This window comes from Macrotis lagotis, chromosome 1 (assembly GCF_037893015.1).
Source record: "Macrotis lagotis isolate mMagLag1 chromosome 1, bilby.v1.9.chrom.fasta, whole genome shotgun sequence".
In the NCBI taxonomy this organism is placed as follows: Eukaryota; Metazoa; Chordata; class Mammalia; order Peramelemorphia; family Peramelidae; genus Macrotis; species Macrotis lagotis.
Window position 1 is genome coordinate 825069832 of NC_133658.1, and position 12092 is coordinate 825081923.

Genomic DNA, 12092 nt, shown 5'->3' on the forward strand with positions numbered 1-12092 from the left:
AATCAACTATACCATGATCCCTGGCCAGACCTTTCCCCTCTTGTCCAAATGCACCTGAGAAAGAAATTTTCAAATACCTCTTAAAATCCAAGTAAAATTCTATCTATGGCATTTTCCTATATTAGTTTAATAATGTCCAAAAAAAAGTGACATTAGTTTGAAGTACTTATTCCTTATAAATCCAAGTCCTTCTTTTTCTAAGTTCTCAAAAATCATACCACTAAACAAATGCTTCCTAGAGTTTTGTCAATTATTTTTTTTTTGAGCTTTGTCAATTATTGAAGTCAAGCTTTATACTATAGTTTGAAAATTATCCCTTCCCCAGGTTACAAAGGTATCAAATACTAAAGATGCAATTTGAACATAGGTCTTTCCGACATGTTGCCTCATGGTTTTTAACTCCCTCAAACATTTTCTCCTCACTGTTCAGTACTGTCATAGATCCCATTAAACTAAGAAATAAACTAACAGGTGATGAAATGTAGACTGCACTATAATAACCCTTTAAGAAAAAGTTTCTTTAACTAGTTTCACAGCTAATTGATTATTGATTAAATTCATTACTTTTAACCAAGAGGTCTGTGGTTTCTCCTTCAGAATATTACCACTGTTGATGCATTTCATCTACAGTATTCCCTCTCACCATACTCACTGCAGCAAAACACAACTGACATTTGGTTAATTGTCAAAGGTGTTCAAATAGTCTTGGTCATTCTGATCAAACAATGATCCAAGACAATTCTGAAGGACTCATGACGAAAAATGATCTGATGATCTCCGAAGTACACTTTTTTCACTCACATTTTCTTGCTTTATTTGGGGCAACATGGCTAATATGGAAAAATGTTTTGTATAACTATATATAACTCATCTACTGCTTGCATTCTCAATGATGGGGGAGGGGCTATAAGAATTTGGAACTCAACTTTTTTAAAAATCCATAATAGACTAGAGTCTATCAGTCTACTCTAGTAAATGCTCAGATATGTCATTAATCAAAATTTAACTACAGATCAACCTAACTAATGGTTCTTGTCCTTCCTAATCCAAGACCAAAATGAAATCTCTCTTGCAGACAAGTTACAATGTATCTGACTTGTGGTTGATCAGACCAATATGGGCTTGGAATGCTCTAAGATAGGTCAGACACAAATAGTCCATTTGAACACCTAGGGTGGGTTCTCTAAACTTGTGCATCTCACATTTCTTTTGAGCTGCTTCAATTCTATCCTTATAGAGCACAGAGATAACCAACCTAATGGATGCCTTTTAGCCTCTTGAGAAGAGCTAGTAAATATCTGCATTGCATAGAAAATGCTAATGCAACATTTAAACAGTCTATGTCTTGTTTGGCTTAAAGCATGGAAGAGTAGAAGGCAGTCAGTCCATCACTCAAGTATATGTACTGCAAGGACTGAGTGGAGGGCCCAAATGACACAACTATACTTGTTGATATGACTCATCCTGAAATATTTCCAGTCTCTGAAACACCACTCTGTTGAGTGCATGTGACTAGCAATTGAATCTCTAGGCCAAGGGTATTTAGCCATTTTATTTACTAACATAAGTCAAGTTTCAATTCAAAAAGGTTGTACCATTGCATCAACAATGCATTAATGTGTCTATCTTTCCATAATCCCTCTAACAGACTATTCCCATTTTTTACCATCTGCCAATTTGCAATTTCCAAGGCTAAAGAAACCTCAGCAGTGTTTTGATTTGCATTTCCCTTAGTACCAATGACTTAAGAATTCTTTCATAGCTCTTTTTTTTTTTTAAAGGTTTTTGCAAGGCAAATGGAGTTAAGTGGCTTGCCCAAGGCCAAACAGCTAGGTAATTATTAAGTGTGTGAGACTGGATTTGAACCCAGGTACTCCTGACTCCAGGGCTGGTGCTTTATCCACTGCGCCACCTAGCTGTCCCCTCATAGCTCTTCTTTTAAGAACTGTTTATATCTTTTGACCACTTGTCATTTGGAGAATGGCTTTTGGTTTGAAATACTTGGGTTTGTTTTTTATTTTTTTTTTCTCAAGGCAATGGGTTTAAGTGGCTTGCCCAAGGCCACACGGCTAGGTAATTATTAACTGTCTGAGGTCAGATTTGAACCCAGGTACTCCTGACTCCATGGCTGGTGCTCTATTCACTGTGCCACCTAGCCGCTCCTGAAATACTTGTTAACTGACTATGTGTACATGTATAAGATCATTCTATTAAAAAAATTATGAGAAGAAGACCTTTCACAGCTTTGGAAAGAAGATGTACTCTTATTCAAATAAGAGTTAGAAGGGGCAGCTAGGTGGCACAGTGGATAGAGCACCTGCCCTGGAGTCAAGAGGTGCCTGAGTTCAAATCTGACCTCAGACACTTAATAATTACTTAGTCGTGTGACCTTGGGCAAGTCACTTAACCCCATTGGCTTGCATAGACAAAAAAATTTTTTTAAAAAAAGATAATTAGGAAACAATAAAAATAATTGTTTTACATGAAACTGAAACTTCTGCAAAATAGAATTAATGCATTATAATCTTGGAAAAGAATGAAAATGATTCAATATAGGAAAAGCATCTTTGTATCAAATTTCCTATAAACTCTTATAGGGGAAATCTGATACTAAGATTTTTCAAAATCTGTAAATTATGTTTTCCCTTCATCCTTACTTTTTTTCATTATTCCCCTTCATATCTATAACTTTTGTTTCTCCAAGTAAATTTAGTTATTTCATCAAGTTCAGTATAGTATTACTTGGATAGTTTGATTGTTAAATAAAAATATTTTATAAATAAAAAAGTAAATTAAGTTTTGGCAGTTTTTTCAATAGACTGTCAGTTAAAAACATAGGCATTGAACATTGCTCTATTTAAATTGTTCTTTAGTTCAATAAGGAACCATTTGTAATTGAATTTAATCAAGTATTAAGTGTTCATAGATTCATTCTTAAATATTCTATGCATTTTGTGGTTATTTTAAATGGAATTTCCCTTTCTACAGTTACCTCTTGGATTTTATTATTATATAGAAATATGAATGACTTTTAAGGATTTATTATTATTTTGAAAGTTATTTGCTTTGCTCAAACAAATAACTATTCCAATTAGTTTCTTTGCTGAATCTCTAGGATTTTCTAAGAAAAACATCACACTATAAGCAAATAGAAATAGTTTTGTCTCTTTACCTTTATTATTAATTTCCTTCTTTCCTGTCTTACTATTATTGCTAGCATCTCTAAAACCAAATTAAATAATACTGGGAGGGGGGGAATAAACATGTTTTCTTTATTCCTGCTATTTACAGGGAAAACTTCTGGCACGTTCTGATGAAATTATTCTAGTCTAAACTCTAACCCTAACCCCTTTAAGACCAAAGGTACACATATGTAAGAAAAGATACATGTGGTCTGTAACTAGTAAGCAAAGAGAAAATCATTGGCTGTTAACTAAAATCAACTCACCAACAACATGGTCTACAAACCAACACCAAACATGAATTTCCCTAACAATTCACTAAAATCCAATTCAGTCTATTATGTATTCACAAAGTGTCTACCATGTGCAAGAGATACAAAGCAAAATGAAAAGAAGCCTTGGTTCTTTTACATTCTATTGAGAGAGGGAAAGTTTAATAAACAGACAAGATTATATATGATTATTTAAGGAAGAGAGCACTAATAACTAGGGTGGGCTATAAGGAAAGACTTCCCAAGAAAGGTGGCTAGGAATTCTAAGGCACAGTTGCAAGGAAGCTGTGCACAGGAGCACAGAGTGTGTAAAGCGGAACAATGTTAAATACCCTAGTAAAAGTTCACTGGAGTCAAACTGAAAGGTCTCAAAATGTGAAGAGGGAGATACTGAAAGTTCTTGAGCAAAGGAATAATACGGCTAATCTTGTACTTTGGGATGCTTGTTTTGGTAGGTGTGAGGATAGAAGGGAAAGAAACTAGAAGCTCAGTTAAGAGTAATGCAACAGTCAAGATGATAAGTTTTTATCAGTTCAAGACACTACATTTTATGAGAGTTAAACACACAAGAGAATAAAAGGGCCATGGGATTATGCCATATGAGGAATAATTAAAAGAAATGAGGATGTCTAAGCTGCAGGAGAATAAAGTTAAAGGACACAATAGCTATCTTCAAGTATTTTCAGTACTGTTCTAGAGAAAAGAAATTAGTTTTGTTCTACTTGAACTGAGATGCTGATATATAAATAATGGGTACAAGTTGCAAAGAGGTAAATTCATAATAGAAGGAAAAATTTGCTAGCATTTAGAGCTATGTATAGATGGAACTGGGGCTAGTCATGGCAGTGCATCCATGACACAGGGAGGTGGCATAGTAGATAAATGGCTGAATAAAAAATCAGGAACACTTGAGTTTAAATTGGATCTTATACACTTCCTAACTGTGACCTTAGGCAAGTTACTTAACTTCTGTCTGCACTATAGGTAAGTGTCTTTATCTATAAAATGGGAATAATAAGAGTATCTACCTCCCATGGTTGCAAGGACCAAATGAAAAAAATAAATATAAAGCATTTCCTTAACAATGCATGGCATATAATAAGCACCATATTAAATATTAGCTCTTACCATGGTTCTTCTTATTCCATCTGCTGGCTGAGTCTGAAGCTGAAAGGGCTGTCAAATAAAGGAGTTCTGAACTGCAAATAAGTTACAATTCAGAGTTCAGCACAAACATGATAAGTTCATGGGGACAGAGGACAGCCAGACTACCTTATGAGGGGAAACAAGGCTAAGATTTTTGTTTGTTTTAGTTTTTTTGCAAGGCAAATAGTGTTAAGTGGCTTGCCCAAGGCCACACAGCTAGGAAATTATCAAGTGTCTGAGGCTGGATTTGAACCCAGGTTCTCCTGACTCCAGGGCCACATAGCCACCCCCAGGCTAAGCTTTAAAAAGCAAAATAAAAGGAGCAGGTCAAAGCTTCTGTGTTAGTCAATATTAGGATCTGGCTTAGTGAATGGCAGCTATACTTCTAGCCTAGATGAAACTGAGAGACTCAAGTCTCAAAACAACAACAACAAAACTGTACAAAGGCCTGTCTTGGGAGGTGGTATCTTTCCCCTTCATTGGAGATTAGACAACTTCATGTCAGGGAGATTTTACAGGGAATTCTCATTTAAAGGAGAGACTAAGTGGCCTCATGGGATCCTGTGACTCGTGACTGGATTCATGCTCAAAAGAAATATGTCTGATAGACGGAGTTCTCTATTCTAATGTAATGGAATAGTACTTATAAAACATTTAACAATGTGCCAAGCACTGCATGTAACTCAAAAGATACAAATAGAAAAGGCAGGGCAGTCTCTGCTCTCAACTCATATGCTAATTAGAAGAAAAAACACATATAGGAAGTGGAAGGCTCAAATTCCAAAAAAGATGGCAAGATCACTTGGTCATGGAACTATGATTTTAGCTGGAAGAGACCTCAGAGGTCAATGATTACAACCCTCTCGTTTTACAGACATACATAGAGATTAAGTGACTTGCCCAGAGGACAATATCTGAACTCAGATCTTCCTGACTCTAAGTCCAGAATTCTAACCACTCTACCACCCAGCTGTCCTTAGGGTCTGGAAGGCAAAGCAACATGGCAGACAGTTAAGTATCAGTGGACTCTGGAAAGCAAGAGTTGGGCAGAAGGCCCTTGACCAATGACTATTAGGGAAAAATGTAGTAGACCCAAGGATCAGAGTAGATAGAACTGAACTGCAGAGTACTTCGGACAGAGGTGAATGAGACTATGCATCCAACTGAATGCAGCTGGTAAGAACAGAGCAGTGGGGGAGTGAGAGAGATGAAAGAGGGTAGGAAAGAGCATTCATCCAAAGAGTGCTCCTGCTATGTTCTTGGGGACTGCTGGGGCAGGGGAGGTCAAGTCACTGGTTTCCCATGACAGGACCAGACATCTTGCCCTCTGGCATGCTTTAAAAAAAAAGATACACATATGGTAGTCGTCTAAATGGGAACACTTAAAGGGGAGTATGAGTGTCAAAAAAGTAGAAGTATATAATTGTGGGAATACACTATAGACTATAATCACATAGAAGAAATAAATGTTGAATTCCTGTTATAAAGCATAAAAACTAGAAAACAGGCAAGAAATAATTTTGATGGGGATGACAAAAAAAATCAATCAGCTAAAAGTTTCTATTAAAAAGAACATATTTCCTTACTTCTAACAATTTCTTCTTTCAGAAAGAAGAGGAAGTGATAAATGAATTGTTCTGGATGTGATTCTGACCATAAAAAAAGGTTCTTCAGTGGAAATGACAACTAAATAGAAAGAGGACTTTATTTGTATAGTTATTTTTGCATATCTTACTGATATGGTAGCTTTGGAGTCAGCAAACTTCCTTAACTAATTTAGATCAGCAAATCACTTATAAACTGAAATAATCTCACTTTGTAAGAGGAGGTTAAATGATTTCCAAAAGCTAACCCATGTTTAGAAGCAGAATTTGAACACAGGTCATTTTCTAACCAAGAATGACTCACTAAATCATGAAAAATCTGTGGGCAGGCACTGTGCTAAGGACAGAGCATTAAAAAAGGAAGAAGAAATGGAGGAGACAACATGCAAACAACTATATACCACAAGTTATATACAGAAAAGGAAATAATCATCAAGTGAAAGGCAATATAATTAAAGAGGACTTGGAGAAAACTTTCTGTATAGTGTGGAGTTTTAGCAAGAACTTAAAGGAGAGAAGCAAGAAGTAGAGTTGAGAAGGGACAGAATTCCAAGCATAAGTGAAAATGCCTAGATTGAAAAGATGGAATGTCTTTTTCAAGGACAGAAAGGTCAGTGTCAATTAATCAGAAGATGTGGGAGAGGGAACAATATAAAGTAGAAGTAGATTGAAAAGTGTGTGAAGGGGCAAGAGCTGGGTTCTGAAGGGATTTGAATATCCAACAGAGGATTTTATATTTGATCTTGGTAGAGAACCACTGGAATCTACTGAGTTGTGTGCACATATAATGGAGATGGTAGAAATGCACTTTAGGAAGTGGTAGCTGAATGAAGGGAGAGACCTGAGGCAGGTAAACCCACCAGCAGGCTTTTTCAATCGTTCAAACCTGGCCTCAGACACTGAATTACCTAGCTATGTGGCCTTGGGCAAGTCACTTAACCCCATTGCCTTGCAAAAACCTAAAAAAAAATAGTATATAGGAGTGAGGAGATGTGGGTAATGGTACTGGCAGTGTCAGAGGAGAAAAGGAGCCACATACAAGAGATGTCATACAAAGGTTGTAAAACTGACAAGACATGGCAACAGACTGCTTATATGGGAGTTATGATAGTGATGAGTCAAGGATTTTACCACAGTCATGTGACCGGGAGGTTGAAATTGCCTTGACAGTAATAGGGAAGATTGGAAAGGAGGATGGTTTAGGGGAAAAGATTGTAAGGGGCAGCTAGGTGGCGCAGTGGATAAAGCACCAGCCCTGGAGTCAGGAGTATCTGGGTTCAAATCCGGTCTCAGACACTTAATAATTACCTAGCTGTGTGGCCTTGGGCAAGCCACTTAACCCCGTTTGCCTTGCAAAAACCTAAAAGATTGTGAGCTCAGCTTTTTACATGTAGAGTTGAAGATGTCCAGTGGACATCCAGTTCAAAATGTCTAATCTCAAACAGTTGGAAGATAGGAGACTGGGGACCAGGAGAGAGGTTAGGGCTAGATAAGATTTGAAACATCAATACAGTGCTTGCTTTGACAGCATATATATTAAAATCAGAACATTAAAGAGAAAATTAACATGGCCTCTGTACAAGGATGATTTAAAAAATTCATGAAGCACTTCATCTTTCAAAAGGGGGGAGGGGCAGCTAAGTGGCATAGTGGATAGGCACCAGCCCTGGAGTCAGGAAGACTTGAATTCAAATCTGATCTCAGACACTTAATAATTACCTGTGTGATCTTGGGCAAGTCACTTAACTCCATTGCCTTAAATAAAATTAAAAAAAAAGCAGGGGGAAAAAACTCATCAATATAGAAATGATTACTAAATTCATGGGAAATAATGTAATCACCATAAGAAACAGTAAAGAAGGCAGAAAAGAGAGCCTGGGATGAAGACTGAGAAAAAGCTAAGGGATTTGGCAATTAAGAGATCATTGGAAATATACTCATTATAATTGTACAGTATAATCTAAATCAGATTACTAGCTGTTATGGGGAGGAGAGAGGGAATAGAGGGAGGTTAAAAAAATGGGAACTCAAAATCTTACAAAATGCTGGGAACTGTCTTTGTATGTAATTGGAAAAAAATAAATTTTAATTAAAAAAGAGATTATTAGTAACTTTAGGGACAGCAATTTTTGTTGAACAATGATACTGGAAGGAAGAGATAGGATAGAATGAGATTGACTTGTGTATGTAGAAAAGTTTGATCCTTAAAAAAAAAAGGTTTGACCTTTCTAAGCTATTCAATAAACCTTTCATTTTATGTGGGAGTTCATTCCATTCAAATTCAGTTAAGATTGTTAACTATTTTCCTCCATCCTTTCTTCTTCAATTTTTCCTCTGTTTCACATCCCTCTTTTTAAATTTTTTAAATTATATAAATATTTTGTTTTCCAATTACATACTATGGTAGGTTCTACCAATCAAGTTTTTTTGGGCAAGGTTTTAAGTTTTACAATTTTTCTCCCTCACTCCCCATAACAGAAAGCAATCTAATAGAGGCTTTACATTTTCAACCATGATAACTCTAGATCGATACTGAACATGTTGTGAGAGATGAATCAGATCCAAAAGGAAGAAAAACAAAAGAGATAACAAAATTACATAATACATAAGACAACTTTTAAAAATTTAAGATAATTAGCTTTGGTTTTCATTTTAACTCCACAGCTCCTTCTCTAGATATGGATGGCATTCTCCCTGGTTATTGCACTGATGGAATGAACAAGTTGATCATGGTTGATCAATACCCACCCATGCTGATGTTAGTGTGTATGATGTTTTTCTGGTTTTGCTCATTTCACTCTGCAAGTTCACATAAGTTGTACCAGACTTTTCCGAAATTCTGTCCCTCATGATTTCTTACAGTACAATGGTGTTCCATCAAACACATATAACAATTTGCTCAATCATTCTCTAATTGATAGGCGACATATCAATTTCCAATTTTTTGCCACTACAAAAAAGAGATGCTATGAATATTTTTGTATATGTGGTATTTTTACCTTTTTTCATGATCTCTTCAGGATAAAGACCCAATAGTGGTATTGCTGAATCAAAGGGTATGCACATTTTTATTGCCCTTTAGACATAATTCCAAATTGCTCTCCAGAAAAGTTGGATCAGTTTCCAATACCAACAATAAATAATGCATTATTATCCCAGATTTCCTACATCCCATCAAACACTGATTATTTTCCTTTCTGGTCATATTAGTCAACCTGAGAGGTGTGAAGTGGTATTTCACAGATGCTTTAATTTGCATTTCTCTAATCAATAATGATTTTGAGCAATTTTTCATAAGATTATAGATAGCTTTGATTTTTTTTTCCCAAGAATTACCTTTTGCATATCCTTTGACCATTTGCCAATTGGGGAATGACTTGGTTTTTTTAAAAATAAATTTGACTCAATTCTCTAAATATTTTATAAATGAGTTCTTTGTCAGAAATACTAGCTGTAAAAATTGTTTCCCAATTTACTATATTCCTTTTGCTCTCTTGGCTGCAATAATTTTGTTTGTGCAAAACCTTTTTTTTAATTTAATGTAATCAAAATTATTCAGTTTGTTTTTTATAATGTTCTCTATCTCTTCTTTGATCATAAACTGCTCCCCTTTCCATAGATCTGACAGGTCAACTACTGCTTGTTCTCCTAATTTGTTTATAATAAGTGTTTTTTATCTAAACCCTGTACCCATTTTAACCTTATCTTAGTATAAGGTGTGAGATGTTAGTCTATTCCTAGTATGGCAGAAACTAGGAATAGACCAACATCTCACACCCCTCTTTTTAAAAGAGGTAATGACAGGAAAGATGATCACTATCTTTGTTACAGTTGAGGGAAAACTGATAATAAGCAATACTAAGATCTGGAATGATACCATGAATGGGCAATCTGAAGGAGATATTTAAAAAGCTAATATCAAGATCAGAGATTTGATAGGCTAGAATATCTACAGAAGCTGAAATCAAAAAATGGATGAATTTCCAGATGAAAGGAATAGCTTGAGTAAGGACAACTGAGATAATGGAAGACAAAACTGTATTTTAAAGGGCCTTCAATATGTAGAAAGAAATTAATGAAAATTTTAGAAAAGAATGAGGATAGAAGAAACCAATTGTAATATACTTTAAAATATTAAGTGACTACTAATAATTATTGCTTCTACTCATTACTACTACTGTATTTTATTATTTATTATTATGATGATTAATATTAGAGCAAATTTGTGCTTCAGGACTGGACTAGAATACCTCTAAAATCTCTTGTAATTTAGACTACGATTCTAAGAATTTTAAGAACAAGAGATGACTCTCTGGATGGGATGGGGTGTTGCAGGAAGGACAAAGGAGGAAATAAAAACCATGTTTAAAAAAAGGAAAAGATGTTAAAATTCTAAATAAAAAAGTAATTTTAAAAATTTCTACAAATGACTTAGGGCAAGGTAGATGATAATTATTTTAAAAGTGTCCATTTGACCCTTCTACTGATACAAATAAAAAAAATTTATGTATAACATTTTACCTTTTTTCTAATATCTGACATGCTAATTTACACATCTTGATATAATTATTATATTCAAAATATATTCCATGTTCCTTACCTAACACTGAAGTCGCTAACAATAAATATATACTGCAAACAATTTCTGATAATGAAAAAAGTATTCCCCTTATTAACTCAGAAAAATGCACTCTTGTAACCAAAGTGCAGTCAAGCAATGCAGTGACCAATCAGAAATTCCAGCAGTCTGGTGATGAACTATTATAATCAGGAAACAGCATTGGTCAATCATTCATGGAGAGGGACAACAGACATTCTGATAGCATTTAATCTTTTTAAAATAAAATTTCAGTTTTCCTATTCCATTCACTCCTTTGAGGAAAAAAGAAAAGAAAAATGCAATCTTGTATGCACTCTTGTAACCTAAGTGCAGTCAAGCAAAACAAACATTGATTATGTCCAAATTTTTGTTTCTCATTCTGTATCTTGAGTCCTATTCACCCACCTCTTAGGAGATAGTTCTCTTCTTTATATCTCCAGCTGGAGGAAGTTCCTTTTCTAATAACCTATATTAAGTTCTTTCAGCCTTAAATTTGGGATATGCAGGAATTTCCAGATCTACTCCTTTGTTTTAACATTGAATTTCAATGTTAAACCTTTCAATGAAAACCAGTTCTAAGCTGTTCTAAATACTGTGAGGACTTCCCTTCTTCTGATCTAGAAAGTCAAGACAATATAAGCAAACCTCTGAGGAGTTTCCCTCCTTAGCTGTAGATGGCATTAGAGAGTAAAGGAAGACTCTTCCCCAGCTAACTCCTTCAAAAGCAAATTGTTTTGCTTTTCTGTTCAGGAGCTAGTATCAGTTCTTTCCTCCAATCAGATCAGCTCCCTGCATCAACTGCAAAGCCTATCTCTGGTCAGGTGGTCTTACCTAGGCTCTACTTAGGGATTCCCCTAGCTTATCTGATTCCATTGGTTTCTGTCACCTCTTAGCTTTTCTGCTGTCTTCTCACTCCCCAATTCTATTTGCAATTTCACTTATTTCTCCACCCTCTTCCAGCTCATTTCCCAGCTGGCTGCTCTATTAAGGTTTCATGGGGTTCAGAAACTCATTATTTCACAAGATGAAAGTTGACTCTGAGACTCACACTACCTCAGCACCCCGCTGCTCTTGGGTATGGGGTGGGCATCTGGTAGCTACTCCCAGATCTTCTGCCACTTAAGGAGACTACCCAGGGTATTACCTCTGACTGTTCTCCTGGACTTCACGATCTCCAGAAACACATAATTCTGCAAGATGAACCCCATACCATCAGCACCCCCTGCATAGAGATCCTGCCCTCCCTTGGGCTGGAGAGGATGGAAGGTCAACAATTAATTAAGAGTTC

General features: G+C 35.7%; 1 protein-coding gene and 1 non-coding gene across 4 annotated transcripts in view; one reads left to right on the forward strand and one right to left on the reverse strand.

Annotated features, from left to right (window-relative positions):
- KPNA3 (karyopherin subunit alpha 3) overlaps nucleotides 1-12092 on the reverse strand; it is a 96123-nt gene that overhangs the window by 68198 nt on the left and 15833 nt on the right. The window lies entirely within an intron of this gene.
- LOC141510566 (U6 spliceosomal RNA) lies at nucleotides 7717-7824 on the forward strand. Its single transcript, XR_012475030.1, has one exon. It is a non-coding gene; the product is annotated as a U6 spliceosomal RNA (small nuclear RNA).